General features: G+C 38.0%; 1 long non-coding RNA gene across 1 annotated transcript in view; it reads left to right on the forward strand.

The window, feature by feature from the left end:
- The window catches only part of LOC136294110 (uncharacterized), a 102,267-nt gene that overhangs the window by 73,917 nt on the left and 6,176 nt on the right, over window positions 1–22,174 (forward strand). The window contains exon 2 of the long non-coding RNA XR_010722314.1: window positions 21,123–21,226. This is a non-coding gene — a long non-coding RNA (uncharacterized lncRNA). The remainder of the gene's footprint in view (window positions 1–21,122; window positions 21,227–22,174) is intronic.

The following is a 22,174-nucleotide window of genomic DNA, read 5'->3' on the forward strand; positions in this document are numbered from 1 at the left end:
AGCTTCTACATTTTATTGACAAAATAAATTTTATTTGAAATCTTTGCTTTCTGATGTCCTTACATTGTTTGGGGGAAAGAGAACATTTGAGTGTTTTGTAGGGTGAGGACATTTGCATTCTAGATTGGTTTCATGTGAACATGGTCCACGGTGGTGCAGGTCCCTAAGCACCTGCTTGCCTGGCGCTGTGACACTGTTAACAGCAGCTGAGGTTTCTGTTTGCGTGTTCCTAAGGAAATAGCGGTTCCTAATGTATTTTGTAATGCAAGTTTTACTTTGAAATGCTTTTTCCAGACCTCTGAGGCAAAGGACTCTTTTCTGTACTATTTGTTTGCACAGTGAATTATTCTGAAATATAAAACAGAAATTTAAACTAGCCAATGGCAACGTGATGTTCTTCTGAAATAAAGTATATATTCAGTATGTATTTGGAATAGAAAATTATTTGCACAGGTTTAATATCCCAGTGGATCGGAGTCTCATGATATTTTGGGACTCCCGTGTTCTTAATTGTATAGAATTGTATATTGTGTTCTTAATTGTTCTTAATTCTATAGAAGTTCCTCAGGTGGACGACAAATGAGGTACTGGCTGAGCCTGCATTTTAGCCCCATGAAGTTAGCCGTGTAATGAGATGATAGAACTGTGGACATTTCCAACCTCAGCCATAATGCTAGTAGCAATTTCTAGAGCATAGCATGTCTGAAACTGGAACAAAGAAATTGAAAGCCAGGAAATAAATCTGGGACAAAAGTCCCTGATCTTGTTTGTTTGATTGTTTTTGGGTTTTTTTTGTTTTGTGATCTCGGCACTTAGTGGACCCTGAGGTCTTTTGAGAGCTGTGATAAGGAAGTTTGCAAAAACATAGATTGTACCTAAGGCAAATGAAGGTATTTAATGTATGATCAGTAATACATTTGTTTTCTTCCCACATTAAATGTTTTGTTTCAAAAACTGGTTCAGTAAAGCATAGGATTAATCTGACTTCTTTGTGCACAGAGATGGCAGAAACTCTTGCTCCTGTTACAACTGCCTGGGTATAAACTCAGTTTATGTAGAGAAACGGTGAAAAATAATGTTGTGTAGATAAATTATTAGAATTTGCTTATGGTTTCTTTGAGACAGTTGAAACGCAAAGCAGAACTTCCAAAATCATAGAAGATTTTTGAACTTATGTGCCACCATTATTGCCTGGAGTCAAAAAAAGTTCTTCCTTGGGGAGTTATTTGCGTGAAGGAAAGACTTGCATGTTTCAGGAAGAGTAATGTGAAGTCAGTTGCTTGTGGTGGGCCTTGTACATTCAGGAAAGTGTTCAGCTGTAGTGAAAGGACTTCCTCTAGAGGCTGGCACTGGTTTTCAGAGAGGGAAATCCATAATTTCTGTAAGCAGCCAATCTCAATATAAACACTGGTAGTTTTCACAGGACTAATTGATGTATTAAGCTTGTTTTGCTGAACCATATGCAACAGATTAAGGTCAGCAATCATTTTTCAAACACAAAGGACAAAAAAGAAAATTATATGCAAGGATAGTTCTAGTGTATAACTGGAGTTGATAATAAGTTTCACAATATCTCGCCACTATGACAGCAACACCATTTAGAGACCATGACAAGCAATTTGTAACAGAAATCACTACCAATGAGCAGGGCAGACTCAGCTTGGTGAATTATGTTTTCAGGGACTACTACCACATTTTCTGCTGTGATGTGTGAATGAGCAGGCTTGGGATGTAGATGTTGCTTGAGGGAATTATGCACATCTGCTCCTGTCACTTCTGTAGTGCTTCCCAATTCTGTAGTGCTTCACTGTTGTGTGGTATTTGTGTGGTATTTTTGACTAACGTGACATCCTGTGGTTTAAGTCAGAATGGAAGGGTCTTCTATAGCTTTGCTCCAGATCTACTGTACTACTGCAAATTGATATAATTTACTGCTAGAATTTCATCACTGAGAAACCCCCACTTTTCCAACCGATGTAAAGGCTCCCCTGAAGGCTGGGGAGCTGGAAAGAAAGAAAGAAGAGTGCTGACATGTTGATTTTTGAACGCTTGCTGTTAATAAAGCCAGCTGCATTGCTCCAGCAGCCATGTGGCTAACTCAGAGTTTGCCTGGCCTCACGTGGTAAAAGTGCTTCTCATGATAAATTTGCTCTGCTAACCTCAGCACTTTTTGGTCTCTGAGGTATGCTTCCACCTCTGAGGAAATTGAAATTCAGTGCCATTGGAGTTGTTTTATGCCTGGAGAAGAGTGACTAAAAGAAATGAACCTATGGTTTCCTAGCTGTGTTAAGAAAGAAAATTATCAGAATACGAAACAGCAGCAGAAAACTTCCTGTGTTCCCAAAATATTTAATAACTATTTATTATATCTAGCACTTTCAACCAGACATATGGCGGCATAGCATGAAAATCTTTGAGACAAAGCATGCTAGCCTAATGCAGTCCCTTTGTAAAATACCGCATGACCACATGACAGAGTCGGGCCATGTTTAAATATCAGTAAAAGAAATGGCCCCTAGTGCAAAGTGCAGGGTTTCTTACAGCAAGTGTAGTGAGCCAATATACATCGTGGACACTAAGATTTGCCCTGAAGTAAGGAACAAATATCTGTCCACCCAAACAGCAGCTGTGCACCTGATATTTTCAAAATGAGACTGCTAAAGTAGGTGGTATCCACTGAATGGCCAAAGTTACTTCACATTAATTAGTCTGCTTTGAATAATGGCATTTATCTGTTTAGTCCTTAATGATCCCATTTTCTTGCTTACTTTTTCTCATGACTATCTTTAAATGTTTGAAATAACTATGTATTCAGGTGTGCTGGATTTGGCTGGGGTAGAGTAGATTTTCTTTGTGGTGGCTGATATGGGGCTGTGTTTTGGATTTGTGCTGCACGCAGGGTAATATTAAAAAGACATTTTTGTTATTGCTGAGTAGGGCTTACATACAGCCAAGGCCTGTTCTGCTGTTCATGTGACCTCTCATGCAGGTACCATCCCCACGTGTGAGGAGAGCAGAGCAGGTTAGAAATAAGGGCACAGCTTCATTTAGGAGTATTTGCAGAGGGAATTTCCTTAGCTAGGGAGAGTATGTGTTGACCACATGAAGGCAATTTTATGATGCTTTTCATGTCACTTGGTTTTGAAATAAATATTTTGCAGGGCAATCTTGTCGGGAAAAGAGCAATGGTAGATTATTAAAGCCAAAAGATAAAGAATAAGTGAAGTTGTTGAGCTTTGCACATTTTACATTGTCTGTGTATGAGTTACATTTGCGAGGGGAATAAATACTGAGCATATCACTGATGTGCAAGCCTAATTAATTAAATTCAACCAGATAAACAGGACAAAGCGCGAGACTCTAATATATCTACCAGAATTCCCATTTCTCAAAACCTCACACAAATAAATACTATCTGGACTTATGCCAGCAAATCTGAAGTGTTCTGAACTACATAATTTATCAGGGGTAACCAATTACCTTAATCTGCTATGATTTGACTTCCTGGTATGAACAACCAACTTTTATATCTCCGTTTATCCTAAAATACAACTGAATATTGTTGGTTTAAAGTACAAGAGCCTTGAATCTCCTCTCCTTCGGGAACAAACTGTTGGCTTCTGTCAACTGTTGTACTCTGATAGCCCTTCTTTGCAAAGACCTCCTTTTCCCTAAAAGTGCTTTATTATACATAAGCTTCGAAAAAGGCATTTTGAATTCAATTGTGTAAGAAATGTATAACTATGAAGTCTGGGAATTAGCTGTTAAAAAAAAAAAAGACAGTGAACCAGCTGAAGGCTGCTTGCTTTCTAGGATACAGATATTCTCTGGCTTTTAATTAGCAGTATAGCTAATCGTCACTTTGGGTGGGAAGGAGTTACTTGACTCAGATATTTGTGTCTGTAGTTGTTCACTGCATGCCTTTTTTGCACTCTACGTAGAAAAATGTTTCATGAACCCTTTCAGCTGTGTAGCTGTCAGTTTAGAGAATGCTTCTTGTGGCTTCCTAAGCAGCGTTGTAGGATGCACCCATTGTTTAATCATATGAATTTAATGTGTGGTGTTCTTCAGCTGCACTGTGGCTTTGCACAGTGAACAACAAACTCAGAGTGTCCAACAGTGGAAGGGTGAAAAGTGACAAACACGGTCTCTGATCAATGGGGAGGTTCAGGAGCTGTTCCCCAGCTGGGAGGGGTTGTGGTTTCTGCAGCAGGTGAGCACTCTTAGCCTTGTTATTGATGGCAGGTGTATGGGTGGAGTGGAAGGCTGATGCACTACAAGCCTGTAACTTGCCTCTTGCTTTTAGCCCATAGCATTTCAGCAAATAGTGGTCGCAAAGAATAAATTTCATGATGCAGATGTAAAAGCTGTCTTGGCTTTGCCCTTGAGCAGGGTTTGGTTTGGGCATGGGCTTCTGTGTAACCCAGGCAATGTGTTATGCCTGTGTTTTACAAGACTTGAGGGAGTTAACCTCAAAGAAAGCCTACAACTTCGTCCTTGCCATTTCTAATATGAAATCACTTTTTTTTATTTCTCTTGTCACTTACAAATGTACCTCCAGTCTCTTATTCTTTCTCTCCTCTATCTAATTATATTTTTTTAAAAGGTGCCATTTTCTGCAGATTTTGAGAGGCATTAGCAGCTCCCTTTCTTTTGGCATCCTAAATAAGATGAACACTCACGGATAGCGGTATAGCAGTGGGAGGTTAACAATCACCCGCTTTAATCAAAAAACTTTACATTTCAAATGTAATCTAGATCTAGGGTGGGGAGAGCTTTCAAAAAGCTGCAGCTTAGATGTTATAATTGGCTATTTTGGGTTATATCACAACTCATTTCTTTTCTCTGGAGGCTTTTGATCAAATGGGAAGAAAATATATTTAAAACAACTGGTGTAATTAAGATTAAATACCATACTTTTATTGTATTTTTAGCTTCTAATAAGCTATTACATTTTTGGAGTATTTGTCTTACTGTAGTGCCTCCATTCTTGACCACATCTATTCAGAAATCATACTGGTAACATTTTTTAGACTAGAGCCCATTTTATTTCTCTTGCTTCAGAATTTGCAAAATATCATATTTTTATTGCCTTTTGAACACCTTGGATTTATAAGGGTCCTGTGAGCTGTAAATGAGGACAAATGGAAGGCTAAAAAAACCCTGATGGAAAAATTTGTTAAAAGTTTGTGCATGGCTTGCACTTCACTGTCTTCTGTGGCTTGAGGACCAATGCCACTGACCACTGAAGCAGGTGTGAATTTTGCTACTGTCTTTGGAAGGGGTAGGTAGTGTCCTCATAGCTCTGCTCAGACCCTAGTACTTTCATTTTACATTACTCAGTTCCTCACAAGAGGTTCTTGGTTTCTTCCACAATTTGGCTTTCCAGCAGGTGATTTGGTCACTGTCTACAAATAAAAAATGCTTTTCACTTTGAAAATTAGGAAATAGTCTCAGGAGGTAAGTACTGGCTTCATGCCGCTAAGAATGGACTTAGGAGGATTTAGCAAATTCATCCATGCAACTCAGTTTTAATTCCTCCTGCATTGCTGGAAATAATATTTTACTGACAAATATTCAAGTGCCACAATTTAATCTTTTATGACTTCTCCTGCTAGAATGATATGTGTATAACTCATGTTCTCTGCCTGACAAAGCAAAGATCACTCTAAAAGCCTGTCTTGTCCTTCTCTGCTCTTCAAAATGTTTTAGAACAACCAGAAAAATATATGTTCCATAATGGGAGCAGCTTCCACGCTACACTCTTCTGTTAATCTCATCTGCTCTTTCTTATTCTGAGGCTATAAAGGAGTCAGTGAGCATTCTTTGGGTTGAAGAACAGAGTAACAGAGTTACTCTGCTATTCCTCCTGCTATTGCTGTGAGGACTCGGCTCCTTTCACGCCATTGAGAAAGGCAGCTACTGAGAGAATGTGTCTCCCATCCATATTGTGGCACTGGGATAGTTGCATCAGTACCATGGTCATGGTGGTTTAATGTTAATAGGTATTAGTGGTTGTCTCTTGTTCAATACAAAAATTAATTAAAGTACGTAAATTTTGGTTTCACTTACGTGCTTAAGGTAAAAGGGCTCCTGTACTCTGGATAATTTTGCCATTGATGAATCACCTTTGTGATTACTCTGATGGCACTTACTTTGTTTAATTGTATTTTTCTGTGGGTTTGACTTGTCTACTAACACTAGTGTTAGGTTTTTTGGTTTGGGGTTTTTTTCAGTTAATGTAAAGTATTTCCTTTTTTCTCCCTTTATTCCTAAAGCAGCCTTTACAAAGGATATCAGATACCTTGCAGAAGATACCAGATACCTCACTTTTCTTATTGATTCCCTTTCAGAAATCAATGCTGACTACACCAAATCACTTTCTTGGTTTTATATGTCTAAAAGTAGTTTCCAGAATTATTCACTCCATCAGGGATTGAGTGGTGGTTGACCACTCTATAGTTCCCCAGATCCTTCTCCTTGCCTTTCTTCAAGAAAGGAATGACATTTGGTTTCTTCTGTCCTGGGGAGCTTCCTTTGATCACCGTGACCTTTCAAAGATGATTGAAAGTGCCATTGTACTGACACTAGCAAGCACCTTTAGCACTTGGGGGTGCATCTCATCCTAAATACCTCCTCACCTTTTCCATTTTTATCTACAACTTGCATGTAACACTAGTTAATTAAACGTATAACTATATCCAAATGGCAACTATTTCACAACCATCTTTTCCCCCTTAAAGACATAGTTACCACTCTCTGCTTATCTACTGAGCTCTTGCCCAATGGTACTTTATCAGGTGCTGAGTTTAAAATCTTTGACAAACATAACAGAGAAAATCAACTATTTATCTTACAGCAAGGAGGGAGGAAAGTTTGCATTTCTAATTTTATGGTGAAAATTATCCTACTGTCATTATTCTGTCTCATGCTTCAGCACAGATTTATAAAGCTGATATCATATGCCTCCTAGGCTGGCACTCTGAGAAGCAGATAAAATTCTGTCTTTTTACAAGCCTGCAGGGAAGAGCTAATTCAACCAGGTTAGTCATGATTTATGAGCATTTATCCTAATCAGCTTTTCTGACGAGGCTCTCATTGGGATCCCACTGGGTTTGAAGCAGACACAAAAATCTAGTTTCATTTCTCATTCTGAGATGTGCAGAACTTTTCAATTCAGAGACTTCCATCTGAACACTTGGTAAAAGTGACTTGAACTGTAACTGCTTTGGAAAGTTTCTATTTCTAACCTGTTTCCAACAGCTTCCCAGGGCCACTGAATATAGTGTATAGCTCATCTGTGCTTAGTGTTAGGGGTGCTGCTGAGCATTCAGGTGGTGCTTCACATTTTCAATGGATACCAATCGTAATGTTTATTATCATTCTAAAATCACCTGTTTGGGGTAATAACTCTTTGAAATGTAAAGAAACAGAAGCAAGAAAATTAAATATTCTTTCAAATAAGCAATTAAAAAACTGGAATCTGGGGCTGCCCAATCTTTTTGTTTTCCCTGTTTTCCTTCAAGCAATGTATTTTTTAAAATAATGTTAAGAAAAAAATCCATCATTGCGCACTGGACAGTTGCTGACTTTGGAGGACACTTGGCAACAGTTTCACAGACGGAGAAATATGTGAAGGGCTTCTATGACGTTCTGAATAATGATTTTCCACCTGGACCTAGTGGTGGTTTAACTGTCTCATGTCCATGAGGGATCTTATCTTCTGTGACATTTTTTCTGGTTATTCCCTCCAAAAGTGACATTTAGAAGGAGGTAAATGTTCATTAGATGGAAGATGTAATTCTGATGTTCTTAAGTGCCTACATACCTCCTGAGAGTACTGGACTTTGCTTTTTGGGGAGGCGGATGAGGTACTGGGAAAATTCAATGAACAGTCTCACCACTGGCTCTTAATGCTTCAATAATCATTTCCTTTCATATGTTTTTCCTTTAGAATTTAGCTTTTAATACTCACTGTGGCAAGCAGCACTTTAAAAAAAACTGGAGGCGATTACAAAATTCACATGTAAATTGGGAGGGCATGAGGGAGCATTTGTTACTTTGAATTAACAGACCTAGTGAGGTTAAGGATTTTGGCAATATGATTTATGTTATCATTCCAACCACAGTTTTCCTCAGATGTATATGGAATCTAACCTGGGGAAGACAAACTCAATTTGAAGGATAATTAATTTGTAATTTCACTTTAGCTCTAAATCTGTCATGTGCAAACCACGACATTTAGAGGAGCATGAAATAATGGTTCATGTCAGGTGCAAAGAGCATTGTAAATATTCTGGAGAATGGTGGAGATTCTTTGGTGTAAGAGTCATGTGAGCCTTACAAAGGAGGCACAATTCCAGCAGGTTTCACTGCATCTTGTGTCCTATGGTGGGCAGGCTGGGATCTTCTTCTCCAAGGAAGCCTCAGGTTGTAGCTCTTCACAGCTCCTTCTGGCTGATGATGTCTGGAGTTTAATAAAAGAGGAGATCTTAGTTAATTAATTAGAGGAAAAACTCATACTAGCAGGAACGCCTTTTAAAACAGCAATATTAACAGCACTTATCCACCAGGAAAACTAGAGGTGAAAAAGTTCCTACAGCCAAATGAATTAAAAGTAAAAAAAAAAAAAATTGAAGTTTGTTTAGCCGCATTTGCAGAAAGTGTATAGAGCATAGGCTCACTGAAAGCCATGTCCTTACCTAGATTTATACTACCAGATTTGCTAGTATTATCAGAGCCTTCATAAGCACACTTTTTCACCTCTTCATTTGCAGTTCTTATCCTTTGATGGTACTTTTATTTTCAAAAAAAGCATTGAGGCTTTTTAGTGGGAGAGTAACTTTAAAAAATCTTTTAGAGAAACTCATGATTCCCACTGACCACTCAGGCAAGGTTGAAATATTTGAATTGCTATCTACTTTTTGAGTAAAATATGTATTTCTTTGGTTTCCTGGGCACAGTGGTAAAAGCATTCCAAGTTTTTTATAGCTTACGCAGGCAGAGAATTTTCCTTCTGAAAACCACATTTAGCTGAAAAAAAGGGAGAGAGAATTAATCCACAATCTAAGTCCACTTTCAGAGTGTGGGTTTATTTCAATAATGCTTCTTTATATGCAGTTTTCATTAACATTTAGAATTAGCTTCTGCCCAGCCCTACCTATTGTCATACAAATAATTTGTGACTTGGGAAAAATGAAGTATTTAAGTATTTTACCCTGTAAGCCTTACAAGCAAACCCTTTTTATTGGAAGAAGCTCATCTTTGCCCCTGATGGAGAACCTTTTCCTCCACTGTTCCCTATAGCTAGGAGCATTCCTTTTAACAGGTAACAAAGCATCATGCCACAGTCCAAAGGCTGCCTTGGGGCAATCTAAATATTCCTTTCTAGGAAGAAAGAAAGAAAGAAAAGCAGACACTGGCAGGTGTTCAGAATTCATCTAATGCCCCAAAGCATAAATTTGCAACTCAGAAAAAATTAGTGTCCTATATTATAAAAATAATGAAGTGAAATTTTAATATCCTAAAGTTCAGGGATGTTCAATTCCAGAATTGTGGCTCAGCCCATCAAAAGAAATGAATCATCTAGAAATTGTGGTGACAGGTTCATGCTCAGAATATTTATACCATGGTTGTGATTGATACATGAATTTAGACAGTTTGTAGATTTGCCAATGCTGTTTCTCTGTCATCAGTTTGGTGTTTGTGTTCATTATGACAGAGCATGAGGTGTATTCCTGATCACAGAGTGACCTCTGTGCTAGCAGTTGTATCTGAGAAATTGGCTATGGATTTTTAGCTCTCTTTCCCACACCTTTTCTTCTCAATTGGGGTAGTTCTTTAAAGATGTTATGCGGGAAGCCCACCCCCAGCTAACAGTAAACAAATGACTTGCAGGGCACATAACTGGTGTGTGTTAAAAAAACCCAAAAACAAACAAAAAACCCCAAAAACAAACAAACAAACAAACCAAAAAAAAAAAAAAACAGAAAAACCCAACCAAACAAAAAAACCAACAACAACAACAACAACAACAACAACAACAACAACAACAACAACAAACACCAAACAAACCACAACAACAGCAAAGACTTTTGCATGTGTTTAGTGAAGCAGCCAGTTCAGATCATTCCGGGCAGCAGAGCAGTTCCACCTGGCATGTTGCCACAGCTCGAAACTTTCTCAGTCGAAACCCACCATGAGTGTGCAAACTGATAGACATGGAGTTACGTGCTTTGGATGAAATCCTGCTTCTGCTGCAGTCAGTGGCAAATTTCCCATTGATTTTTCTGGAAAGCAGTAACCTTGTTTCATGCACCCAGCCTGTTTTACGTGCGAATCTCCTGAATTACATTATGCTAATGTTTTACCTTGCATACACTAAAGATGGCACCCTGTATTTGTAGTCTCTCAATAAACACCAGGTTAGGTCAGCATGTACACTACAGGTCCTGCAAATTCAGCAGGGAATTTGCCAGGTCAACAGACTTGTACTGACTTGGGCAGTAACACCTACAAAAATTCTGGGGACTGTCTATGCCTTTATCCTACTTCCACTGATGTTCAGACTAGAACAAGCTCAAAGTTTGTTCACCACCACTACCCAGGACCACTTAGAGGCATTCATTTCACCCACATAAAAATAGATTGAAAGCTTGTCCAAATTGAAAAGGAACTGAATGGTAGCTGTATGCTTCCATGCTGATAGTGGAGATTAAGCGTCTCAACAAAGGGTTGAAGGTCAGTGAGTTTGCCAACACTTTAGCTTTCCAGGGGCCATTGTTACCCCTGTTGATTTATATCAGTCAAGCCTTGATCTAAATTACTCCTCCATTCTTTAGGAAAAGGCTTCTGTCCTGCAAGTAGACCCACCTGTACAGACAATGGTCCCAATGTAATTTTGTGGTCTTCTCTGGATTTATATCCTGGGTGAGCCCACAGGAATGAGTTCCTTAGGTATGATAGGCACAACAGGCAATAAAAAGTGTATACAGGGAGACACACAAAAAAGTCTACAGCTTTATGAGATAGCTTCAAGAGCAGTATTTGTCTAACCCAGAGAAATGAATTGAAGGCTGTCAGGAGCACAGAAGGACATTTGCAGTGGCAGCAAAATAGAAAGACAAACAGTCCAACTAAGGCTTTTGATCTATCAAAAGAAGAAAAGTCTCATGAAAAGCAGATGAACAAAACATATTTTGTGCTTCCTTTCCTTTTAGCACTGAAAAGCGAGGAAGATTCATGGAAGCTTGACAGATACTTCCTTTATGATGAAATGCACCAAGAAATTCTTTTAATACTGGTTTAATGAAAACACTACTGGCTTTCTTTATTTTACAGTTTGGACTGTGTTTGTCTTTTGCTCAAGTTTCCTGCATAACTTTTTTGTTTAGTGGTGATGGGTTTGGTGTCTTCTTCCCCACCCTGAGAAGTTAGATCTACGTGAACTCAGCTGTACATTAATTGTAACAATCAAAACTAATTACTTAAACTGAAATGGGATATCAGTGTTTAATGGTATTCAGTAAGTACACTAAACAGGGAAGCTTTCCCCTTTTTGGATGCCAATTGTTTGGTAACTATAAAGAACATTTCTTACAAAAAGTAAAGTAAAAAAAAACCTTACTTGCTCTGAAGTTCAGATGTGATATCAGTGGTGATCTGTGAACAGCACTTCATTCAAAATGAACATTGAGTGAAAATAAAATGCAGCCTACAATGTAAAAATATTATTGCTTAAGCTAGTAGAAATTCTGGAATTTTTACCCCCTCAGTTCATTATATTTTTAGATATAGTGCTGATCATGTTTACTTCAGAGAGGTTATTTTGTTACTATCCTTCTTCAACAGTCCTGGTCTATGTCAGATTTAAAAAAAACAAACTACAAATCAACAAAAAGACCCAATCAAAAAAAGCCTTTAGAACAAATCTTTTTAAAAAGGAGCTTCTCCAGAATGGGAACTGCTATAACGAATGAAATATACCAAAGTGTCTCATGTTGTAGTTTAAATTATTGTGGACTTATTTAAGGGAAACATAATTAAAAGATAAATTTCCTGAGCACACTACCTCATTTCTTCTATTAAAAATGATTACTCCTCTTCATCTAAATCATCTTTACTTCATTTATAAATAATGAAGGTTATGATGTGCTGAAAAGAACAAGAAAAATGTCAAGTTTGGCATCCTAATTAATTTGATTAATTCAAATGAAGAGCTACAAAGCCCTATTTTCAGCTGTAGAAGACAAATATTGAAAAGATAAAAGTAGAAATAACAATCCTGAAGTATTGCGAGGTAGATGAGGCTAGATTGAGCAATGGTCTTTGTTTCCTCAGTTTGTCACAAACTTTTGGTATTGTTTAAACAGGGGGAATATTGAACATTGTTTTCTCACTTCTTCAGAGATGTACATGGAAATGTATCCTGGACGAGGGCTTGAGCAGTGCACTCCCAAGTGCACTCCCAGTTACTGGGGTATGGAAGAAAATACTTTATGTATTAAAAATTAAAGGGGTTTTTTATTAAATTTATTTTTTTTAATAAAAAATTAAGGGTTTTTTAAATTGTGCTTATTTCACCTTTCATTTCCTTTTATTTTTCATTTCCTTTTTTATGTATGTTTTTATAACATAAATAATATGTTACTAAAGTAGCACAGGTACATTATTTACAAATATATATATATGGATTGCATATTCAAAAAAGTTCAGTGATAGCAGTGTGAGATCAAAAACTGTTGATCTGGAGAGCAATTATCCAGATGACAGGTCCACACTAGATAGAATTTGTGATCATAGAATTGTCTGGTGGTATTGATTATGCATGGCTGCATGTGGAACGGGTGCAAATGGAATTTAAATCAGAATCAGTGCTTGAAGAGTTTACAGAAAAGGCTCCTGGTTTTTATTTTTTTAGAAGATAAGGCCAAAGTTGTTAGAAAGGTGATAGAAAGGTTAGACTGGAAGCAAGTGATTTACAACTCAGAAAAATGAAACAAAACAGTTTTAGGAAAGATAATGCAAATAATCAACAATGACTCAAGAAATCTGTAAACCAGTTGTGCAGATAGGAATTTATAAGAGAAAGGAAGGGGGATATAAATTTGAAACAAAGTAGCACAAATGGTCAGAAGGGTTTTGAGTAGTACTATGGATACTTGCATTATGGAATAGAAATTAATCATTTATGTTGACTTGGCTCCAAGTATGGCTCTTTCTTGAAAATTCCATTTCAGGTTACTGCTGTATCAGAAACCTATGAATACCAAAATGGAAGGAGTTTAGGACCAGTAAGCTACTATGAGAAAGATCACAGTTATGAGATTATGTATTGAAATTAAAAGATTAATTAAAACACACCTGTCTTGCAAAAGAAAAGAGGAGAGGGAGACAAAGGAGAATAGGGTGAGGTAATATGGCTTAAAACGTTCTGAGTGGCTCAGTGAAGAGGAGAAGAAATGAGAGAAGTGTTAAGCAATGAAAAATAATGATGGCTTCTATATAAAATCCTTAATGACAACAGGATGATGATCAAGTACTTGAATTTTCATAACGTTCCCGGTACTACGTGTTTTCCAAGAACATAAAAAGATGTTTCAGAGTTTAATGTTTCAAAGATGGACAATAGCTGAAATAGGACAGGTTTCTGAGATCAATGGGAGTCTGTCTTGGCACTAGATTATTTTATATTTTTGGTTGTGGTGTTCCGGGAGGAGATGTGAGACATATACACTGAAGTTATTTAGATGATGGCTCCATGTCGTGCAAGGATGACAGAAGCACTCAGTCCATGCTTACGGGGTGTGCAGGCACACTGGGCTGGTGGGTTATGGCAATCTGGGAACTGAGACTGCCTGGAAATGTTCCTGTATAGTGAGGAAAGAGGTAGTTATCTAGGGGCTTTCTATGAATAAGGTGAAGCACCTGTGTAATTGTTTGGTTGGATTAGCGCAATTGTTTTTTCATAGGGAATTGTTTTCCAGATCAGATTCAAGGTTGCTTTTTATTAATGATTTGTCTTTCCTTGCCCTCTAGAAATTCATTTTTTAAAAGAGGATTTGCATCCTGATGTATTTTTTAGCATGAAGTGCAATTGATTTAAAATATAAAATGAACAACCCTAAGTGAAGCATCTTTATGAAATGATGTAACCCTTTTTTAGTGCATTTAAGTCATGCTATTTCTGTTATTGCACAAGTCTCCACAGAGCTGCCTGAGAGCAGTTATAATATGGTTTGAAGGTCTTGTGGCTTTTGTAATGTACTAGACAAATGTAGATATGAATCAAACCTAATTTGCTTTTGCCAGAGATGACTTCTTATCCCTCTAAATAAAAGCTGCCACAAACACACCACAAAACAAATCAGCTTGCCTTCTGCAGTTCTTGTGTCAACCCACTAAAATCCTTCACCGAAGTATGTCTCACAGAACTGTTACTCTAATGCAGATCCCAAGGTGCTGGCTGCCTTCTATCATTATGTTACCTGTGTCTTAATGGGCTTAAAAGATTTTTTTACAACATAAAATGTCAAGACTCGTACTGACACAGCTCTGAACTCAGAACGGAGATAGCTAACCACAGAAAATTGTAACATTAAAATAACTTTCTGCTGCAGGCATGATCAGACACTGGAACAGGTTACCCAGGGAGGTTGTAGAGCCTCCCTCCTCAGAGTTATTCAGAACCTGAGTGCACACAGTCCTGAGCAACCCACAGTGGAAGACCTTGCTTTGAGTGAGGGAGGTTGGCCTAGATGATTTCCACAGTTTCCTGCCAATCCCAGACCTTCTGTGATTCTGTGAAGAAGCCAATTATTTTCAGCAAGCAAATATTCTGTTCTACCAGTTGTGGTCTTTCTAGTTTCTGTACGATCTCTGGTCTTGTACCTCTCTCTCACTTCAGTCATGTGCTTAGTGCTCTCTGAAAACCTAGCTTTGTGTTGAAAATGGTGAATTTCTCTATTCAATTTAGATTACTAGTAGTAGCTCAGCAATGGTCAGAAGATGATGATGTTATATACAGAGTCTTCTTATTGACTGTGCAGCAGATAAACATTAGTAAAAAACATCCTTAAGGGATATTTTGAATGAAAGAGCAGTGCAAAGACAAAGTGAAACAATAAAGTGCTGACCTTTATTTCACTGTGTTAGAGACTTTTGTGTCTTTCAGGATCTCAGAAAGAGTAAGAACATGAGAGCTGACAGTTGTATTTAAATAAATTAGGTAATAATGCATGTATTTTATGTAATGCAATTTTAAAAATCCTTGCAGTGGATCAAAAAAGATGCAGAATGGCAATACTAAGAGTCATTTGCCTAGGAGCACATGCTTAAACTGAATTCCCACTGTAAGTCTTCATGCAGGATCCAAAAGCTTTCTTTTCCAGTGCTCTTCAGGCAATTTCCCAACCCACAGGCCATTCCAAAATAAGTCCTTCTTGTATGGACCACATGCCCTCAGTCTGGATGTGTAAAGGAGCTTTCCAGAATTTCAACCTGACATGCCGAAGTCCACATTATTACAATAAAACTGGCTGGAATTATGTTTTCTCTGAAGAGAAGGAAAGGTCTTGTGAATTTTAAAGTTTTATTCATGAGATCCTTAGATTACTTGCACATTTTAGACATGTCCTCCATTATGGCCACCAAAGAACCAGAATTATGAAATGTACAAGTGAATGGGACCCCTCAGACTCAGTGACAAGGGATATATACTCTACCTGACTGAGAAATATTTTACTTTCACTGTAACCTCAGGCCAGAATGATTAGGACATATCTTGATACCCGAGAGGGATAATGCTCTACCATTTCAAAGCATGCACCTCATAACCGTGCATACGTCTTTTTTATTTTCCATCTGTATCCCCATACTCTTGCCTATTTGTAACTAACCTTCCCACTCTGCAGATCCAGGAGGTATCAAATTTATCCTTTTCCTGATTTACAGGACAATATTTTGAGGGAATATTAGCTTCAAAGGGTAATGAATGTGTCAGAGTGTGATTCTTGTATCTTGATTTTTAAAAAGTGAAAGCTGGATAGAGCAGGAAACCATAAATCATTGTTTACTAAGGGTCAAGTTGGCAGAATTGAATTGTTGTACATATGGCTGGAAGCAACTGGTGAGCCAGTCAGGAAGGAGGCATTGGCTGGCCAACTGTTATTTGAATTAGGTATTACATATCCCGATTTTGTCCAGCACAGATGTCATGGAGACACAAAAGAAGATGAATACCCTGTAGCAAGGGAAAGGGGGAAATGTATACACCCAGAAACTTTATTTGTCCTACTGCATACAGAATGAGTTGCCTAATTTTCATTCTGAGAAGTAAGGAACAATTCTCCCATTTCGCAGGCTAGAAGTTTAGGCACAGCTGCAAGAGGTCACCTCATCAGACTTCACTGGTTATGTACTCCAAAGCAGGAGAGTAAACCCCAGATCTCCAGAGTCCCAGATTACTGCTGGAACCAATTAATGAACCCCAGGCTAGTGTCTCAGATGCATGGTAATTCTGCCCAGTTCCTCTCAAGTCCCGTGCTTGGGGTGGTTTTCCACATAAGTGTAATGACATAAGTGGTATTGTTCAGATCTGAGCTGGTAGATACCTCAAGAACATTGTTGAAAATTGTCTTCCTGGAAAACAGTTGTATTTATAAATGGGGACTGTTAATTCTTTCTAAAGGATGAGTTTTTCCACTTAACCTATGCCTAGTGCTCTTTGAATATTCCAGTGTCTGCTGTAGACATGTGAGTTACTTAATGGGAAAGGTCAGTCAGCACTTATTACCATTAAAAACTCATTTAGATCTGCTGATCCCCTTGATGGTGCTTTGGTTCTCATGGCACACTGGGTTTTATACTCCTTTTCAGAGTTTGGAACCAGGGGTGTTTCATTGCTCCTTTTGAAAACTAGTAATAGCACTCAAAGGATGAGTTATGTGTCATGGTGCGCTTAGATCATTGCTGCTACATCTGAACTGCTCTTGAACCTCGCTACATATTCCTCATACTCTTTTAACTCTTACCAAGTCTCTGGAAAGGTAGAAGAGCTGTGAAATGGAAGGGTTTTGGTGTGGCTGCCACACAACTTTCTTGGCTTCTTGCCCAGCTTCCAACCTAACCTTCAGATCCCCTGCATATCATTTCTGGTGGTCAACTAACAAGACAGCCAAGGTCTTTGAAAAGGAATCGGGTCTGCATTGTGCTGTCAGCAGACAGTAGGGGTACAGGCAAGAAAGGTATTTCTATACAAAGCCACAGTATTTCCTGTTTGTTTGGGTTTGTCGTTTTTTTCCCCACTGTAGTTTTTTGGAAAGCCATTTGCTAAGACTGACAGAGAGATGTAATGTAATTCATAGTTGTGGATTCTGGATTAATCAAGTGTGCAAGTTAGAATGAGGGCAATGTGGGCGCTGTTCCAAATTCATACATATTCGGGTGATCTCTGTGGCTTGAAGAAATGTTTGAAAGTGTGTTTTTAATGGTGCAAATATGGTTCTGTAGTGACCATATTCATCCACAGTTTCTATGAACCTGAAAAGTTATGCTTTCTATTTGGTTAACCAGAAGTTTCCTTGTGTATTCCCAAGAGAAAGGCATAGTTAATACAGAATATCTGTTTGCTGCTGAGCTGACCTTACTTGGCATTACAAATCAATAAATCACAGACAGACATTTCTGTGTCACCTTTCTCAGGATATGAATTCTCCTACTTGCATGAGCATTTCTATTTTAGAGCAGTGTAACCTACACAGGCGTGTAAATACTGCAGTCAACACCACAGTACCTCTTGCTGGAGAACATGTGGTACAGGCACTAACACCTGCTGTTTCTGCTTTGTTCACTTGTCTCTTCTGCATTCAGGTAGATGAGGTCTGCTTGGTTTTAGCACGTTCTAATAGAAAAATCAAGTTAGAATTTCACACTGTGTGAAATATTTAGGCTTGTCTCTGATGCTGTGTATTAATAATAGCATATTGATATAATTAGCTATTGGAATATCGGTGTGTGTCTTTTTTTGGTTTTTGACAGAGTGTCATACATGATTATTAATGAAAACAATAATAAAAATCTACATTCAATTTCCAGCAGAGAGGAAGCTTCCTGGTTTTGCTATTTTCATCTGCCATGGGAAAGACAAATAAAAAGATCTAGATTCTAAACCTAAATTAGTCTTTTAGAGGAAAACCCAGAAATGTGACTACCTTACATGCATTTTTAAGTGTGTATTTTTTTTTAATCTATTTTTCTCTTCTTTTTTTCCCCATTTTTCTGAATGTCCCAATCAGTGTTTGGATTCTGTAGAAGCACCTGCAAATTGTGCAAATTCAAGCTCAAATTATAGCTGTCATATCATTCTCATTAGTCTGTGTCCCAAAACAATTCAATGTACTAATAGAAATGTAGACAGCTGAAATTGATAAAGGTTTAATCTGGATGATTTTTGAATTGCATTCCTGGAAAACAAGACTTAAATAAGCCAAGACTCATTTTTTCCATATGAATGAGTATGATACTCCCTGCAGGATGGCTTTGATTTTTGAGCAGTTCTATTCCTAATTTATATGTCGTTCTCCAGAAAACAAGGATTGGCCAAAATTGACAATTGCCTTGTTTTAAACTGTCATGTTTCTAGCAAGCAGCCAGCCTTGCTCAGCTGACAGCAGCAGCTGTTTTGCCAGAATCTCAAGGTTTAATAATCAGAGGAGTCACTTAAGATTCCTGGTCCAGGGAAAGGTGTCCCTGTCCGTGGTGGGTTTTTGGAACAATATGATCTTTAATGTCCTTTCTAACCCAAACCATTCTGTGATTCCTGCATGTATTCTAAAATTGCATTTGCTGAGTGCTGCCTAAATATGTATCTTCATCTGCTTAGGTTTGCTTCTATTTTTAATTCCTAAGGAAGTGAATATCTGCTTTTCAGAAATATCTGACCTTAAGCTAGGTTGATGTGGTTGATGTGAGACTGAGATGCGCAGATGGGTATCTGTCATAGAATTACAGCTTTCAAATGCAAGGACAAGATCTGCTTTCAGAATCAATTGATCCCTGAGGTTTGTACTCCTTTGGGGTTTCTCTGGAAGGTTATATCAGTATCACAAAAATGCAGAATATCTTTGATGCAAATGCCACCTGATTCAGACTGCTGAAATATATGGGCAGAAAGTTTCGTGGCTGATTCCACACATCCACTGGATTCCTCTCAGTGAATTATAAAAGAAGGATTGCTAATTTGAATAGATTCTTTAAAAAGTAAATTTTAAAATCTTCAAAGTATTTGTTGTGTCCTAAAAGGCGTTTTTGTTGACTCTGAACCTTCTTTAACTCCTTTAAATCTAACCTGCCCTCCATACTGGCAAAAGGGGTCAATTTGAAAATCTCTGCCTTAATCAGTCCAGCTGTAGAGGATTGAATTAACAACACAAGCCTAACAGAGCTTCTGGAACTGCAAAAACTAAGCCAAATACCAGTTTTATCAATTTGCTTTGGGAAATGGAAACACTAATTATTAATGGAGCTGTGCAGTATTTCATGACGTGCAATTTCATTTCTGACAGATCATATAATTATATTATGGGGGATGGGATTTGCAAATGCAGGGTACTGATCTAAGCCCCCTCACAGCAAAAAGCTTGGATGGCTGATAAGAATCAACTTCAATTTTTTTTTCCTTTCTGATCCCTTTTTTTATAAGTTTTTATGAATTATAGATATGTTCATGCATGTGCACCAGTGTAAAAGAGTGCATATTTTCTTCAGGCTTTTTCATTATGACTTTTATTGAAATGGCCTCTGTGGTCTTGAAGGGAGTAAAATGGAACAAACTTTCTGAACATATATTGCAACAATGAGGTCTTTGATGTCTTTTCAGCTTCAGTGATGTCTCTTTTGTCCAGATAAAAAGCTTCAAACAACATGAAAAAAAAAAAAAAACCTTGTTCTGGAAGTTATTGTTTTGATTTTTTATACATTTTTTTTTTCATCTCAGACATTCTGATCACCATTAAACCATGTTCCTAAGCGCCATGTGGACATGCCTTTTAAATAGCTCTCAACCACTTACTTCCCTGGGCAACCTATTTCAATGCTTGGCAACCCATTTGGTGAAGAGCATTTTCCTAATATCCCACCTAACCTTACTCTAGTGCAACCCGAGGCCATTTCCTCTCATCCCATCACTTGTAGCAGGTCGCTGATCATTTCCCCTTGGATTATGGGGGCCTCATTCTGCTCCCCATCTTTGTCTTCCAGTTCAGGAAGCTGAGTACCTGGACAATATCTGGTTTTACTGTTAAGGACGGAGGCAAAGAAGACATTAAGTACCTCAGGCTTTGTCACTGTGTTTCCCCATGAATCCAGTATAGGATGAAGATTCTCCCTTGCCCCCCTTTTGTTGCTAGTGTATTTGTAGAGGCATTTTAATTGTCTCTTGTGGCAGTAGCTGAATTAAGTTCTAGTTGGCCTAGAGATTTCCAGTGCTCTGCTAAGCCTTATAGGAGAAATTCCACATAGCTGTATTTTTCTTAGGTAAAATTGTAGGTGGCATGTTTTAAATGACTGTCTCCTTTCTTCCATTTGTATTAAGTGTGACCTACCTTAACTTATGCAGTTATCTTGTCCCAAGGTAAGACCAAACCAAATAAAAAGAGCAAGAATGTTATCTTTCTAAAGGTCATGTCTCTTATGATTAATGTGCTGTTTTGAACACAAATATCACTTAGCAATTATAATGTGAATGCAACTACCAAATTTTAAGAGAAAACCAGCATGCTTGTGTATTTATTTAGAGTTATGCTAGCCAAAGCCATTTGGAGAATGAATGTTTCCCATAGGTATCCATACTTTATTCACAAATCAAACCAAAATATTGTAAAGGCCATGAGTTCTTTTGTAATTTTTACATTCCAACCTATAATTTCAACCTGACATTTCCCATCTGCCTTAGATGAGTGGCTTCTGTGCTAGCTTTTATTCCATTGTTAAAAACATGGTTAATAATGTGGAAGGTGAAGGGGAAATGCTCATAGAATAAGGATGAAGACAGAAGGAGCTTTGTGTCTTTGGTGATTGTAATTACTTCCTTTTTTTTTCTTCTTTTTTTTTCCCCTCTTGTACAGCCTGGAAGAGCTGCATGGACTGCCCTGAAATGCCAGCTGTCTGTCAATGTCATCCATCAAGGGTCGAGCAAGGACTCGCTGTGACAGACACCTCTGCCTTAAAGGTAATTACCCTGAACCTCGTAACACTGAATTAAGCATTGGTTATAAAGCACGACGCTTAAGGCCAGCGTGGAATGTAAGGTTTTGCTTCATATTTATCTTGCAACTGCTTTATTTACACTTTGCCATGTACTGATGCTATAAATTAATCTGCTTGAGCTGCCTGTGCTGATCCCAGAGTGGCGTTACCTGGCGCAACAGCAAACAGCATCCATGTCAATGGTCCTGATATTAGCAAAGGAGCAAGGCTTGGAACTCAGGGCTCTGTCCCTGCCTCTGGGTCACCTTAGGGAAATTCTTTGTTAGCTCTCTGCTTCAGAGACCTCTCCCCTACCTAGAGAAGAATTCCAGTGTACCCCCAGCTGGATAGTTGCAAGAGAGATACAACACATCACTTGGGGCCTGTGATTTAAAACTAGGTTTACTTATTCTTTACTATTTTCACTGGCTATCACAAATCTCTGGTTTTTCAGTCAGACTTTTAAAAATCAGAATAAGCAGATTGGGGCTGGAAGGATTAATATGTTTCCTTTGAAACTAGAATTCTAGTATTTTGGACTGTGCACTGCATTTCTTTTCTCAAAGACTGCATATAAAATGCTATTTGCTGACTTCTCATTTATATAATTAAAGCAAGCCCAATTATCAGAAGGAGTCTTATGAGGCTTAGCTGCTCTCCTACATACTCACTGCTTTACATCCACTAAAAATTATCTTCTATTTCTCCCTTCTAGAGTAAATATATAGAAAAGTTAGAAAAATTATCCTATTGTCAATTTACAGAGAGAAAAACAGAAGGAAATAGGGTACATTTTATTTAATTTTTTTTCAGATTCGGTAGTTATCTAAAGAGCTATGGATTTTCTAACTTGTTTGATCTGTGAATGCAGCCAAACATTTCTAATCTCTATCAGATGTTCTGAAGCTATGCTTTTTCCCCTCTACACTGT

Source organism: Chamaea fasciata, unplaced genomic scaffold, assembly GCF_029207755.1.
Source record: "Chamaea fasciata isolate MVZ Bird 193981 ecotype frontalis unplaced genomic scaffold, bChaFas1.0.hap1 SCAF_9, whole genome shotgun sequence".
In the NCBI taxonomy this organism is placed as follows: Eukaryota; Metazoa; Chordata; class Aves; order Passeriformes; family Sylviidae; genus Chamaea; species Chamaea fasciata.